The sequence below is a fragment of the Mus caroli genome, chromosome 6, assembly GCF_900094665.2.
Source record: "Mus caroli chromosome 6, CAROLI_EIJ_v1.1, whole genome shotgun sequence".
NCBI lineage: Eukaryota > Metazoa > Chordata > Mammalia > Rodentia > Muridae > Mus > Mus caroli.
In genome coordinates this window covers 116,592,028-116,593,924 of record NC_034575.1, presented here as the reverse complement: position 1 = coordinate 116,593,924, position 1,897 = coordinate 116,592,028, and the positions used below count along the sequence as shown (strand labels likewise).

The window sequence follows — 1,897 nt, the reverse complement described above, 5'->3', positions numbered from 1 at the left end:
CAAGAAAGTGGGTGAGACCAGCAGCAATCATTATATCGAGCAAAATAAGCCAGACTCTGGCAAATATTGCTTGCTTTCTCTTATACATGGGCTTAGGCTGNGTCTTGATTCTGACACTGTATGCTGTGACTTACAAGTGCACTTTAGTTTCCTCGTGCGGACTGAGAGGCAGGGGACAGTACTGGCTGCCTCAGAGGAATGTCCCAGGAATGGGGTTTACCTTAGATGGAAAGTGCTCTCTTACATAACCCTTAGAAGGATCCACTGGAGACCCTTGACCTCTGGTTGCCTCATCCCCTGCCTCAGCTTGACCAGACTCAAACTTACGCTCCCAAACCCAGTTGGGCACTTTACCCATGTGCTGGAAGGATGCTGGATGGTGGCCCCACGCAGCTAATTCTTACCTAACCTACCCTCCTGTACCCAGGTCTTGGGATAATAACAAAACAGGAAAATCTCAACACATGCAGCCCCAGAGATGTCCACTGAGTGGNGCTGCTGTACCATCTCCCTGCCCTGCTCTTTCTTGTTTCAGGCTGTTCTNGTGGTCCTCCACCTGAGCTCACACTTCTCCCAAAGAAAGCCATTCCATAGTCCCAGATTTTAACGTAATGCCTTCTACTCCCGCTAATGCCTTCCTGCATCCAACTTTTTCCCTCTTATAAATTTAAATTGTAGTATGTATGTTTTAGAAAACGTTATTTTCTTTGTAGAAATCAGAGAATCAAATGGAAAAACAGATGGTAATTTCACGCACAGATTTATCATGGTTATTATGTTTTATTTATCTTCCTATGCATCACCTTTACTTAAGAGTACGTTATTTTTTAAAAAAAAATGCTATTATTATGTCATGCTATTATATTTTACACTCTTCCTTGTCTGCAAGTTTAGATTTATTCCACCGTGTCCCAGTGTGATGTATCCTAACTATCCAAGTGCATTTCACAGTCATTCTCATTTTGTTAGCAGTTTAGAACGTTGCTCCTTCTGCTTCTGTTTTTCATCATTCTATGATAACTATAAACAGAGCACTGCTGGGATTATTGTCTCCATGATGAAGAGCGCTGCATTGCTGTCAGGACTTTTGGACCCTCGGCCATGCTTCCTGGTCTCCATCCTCCTTGTAGCTTTCTTCTCAGAGTACTAGGATGCCCTTGATGCTGAAATCAGCTCAAACTTGGCTGGTAGGACCCCACCCCCACTCCCTACCTCTTCCCCACCCCCACCCCAGCCAGCTTTAATAATACTGTGGATGGGTTCCCCGCTTCTTGGAATGCCCCTTTCTCGTCTCCAGTGTAGGCCCACTCCCTTTCCAAGGTACTTCCTTGCCCTCCGTGGAGAAAATGTGCAGAAANATAGGTGACCTTGGCTCCTGGATTTACCGGGCATTTCAGTAGACAGGCCTGGGAAGTGAATATTCATAAGCACGCGTCTGTGTTGATATTTCTGAGTCAAATCCCAGAATTAATTCGACCTCGTCTTGCCTTTGTCTTGGCACAGCTGCACGTAGACGGAGGATGTACACCTACTGATGAGGAAAGGATCTGGGACAGTCTGTCGCCAAGCAACCACGTGGCTTCTCACCACACTGACATTACAGTGGTTGCTCTGCCCCTGCCCCACTACACTAAGTATAAATAAAAGTTACGACTGCTAACAACAACAACAAAAGCATCCTCTGGAACTCATTTACCTCTTTCTCTTTTGCTCTTATAAGGTTATAAAGCTATGAGCCGGGCAGTGGTGGCACACGCCTTTAATCCCAGCACTTGGGAGGCAGAGACAAGCAGATTTCTGAGCTCGAGGCCAGCCTGGTCTACAGAGTGAGTTCCAGGACAGCCAGGGCTACACAGAGAAACATTGTCTTAAAAGAAAGAAAGAGAGAGAGGGAGGG

At 45.9% G+C, this 1,897-nt stretch overlaps 1 long non-coding RNA gene across 1 annotated transcript in view; it reads left to right on the top strand.

Annotated features, from left to right (window-relative positions):
- Positions 1-1,653, top strand: part of LOC110295546 — a 6,435-nt gene extending 4,782 nt beyond the window's left edge. The window contains exons 2-3 of the long non-coding RNA XR_002378094.1: positions 1,031-1,187; positions 1,504-1,653. This is a non-coding gene — a long non-coding RNA (uncharacterized LOC110295546). The remainder of the gene's footprint in view (positions 1-1,030; positions 1,188-1,503) is intronic.
- Positions 1,654-1,897: the final 244 nt, after the last annotated feature.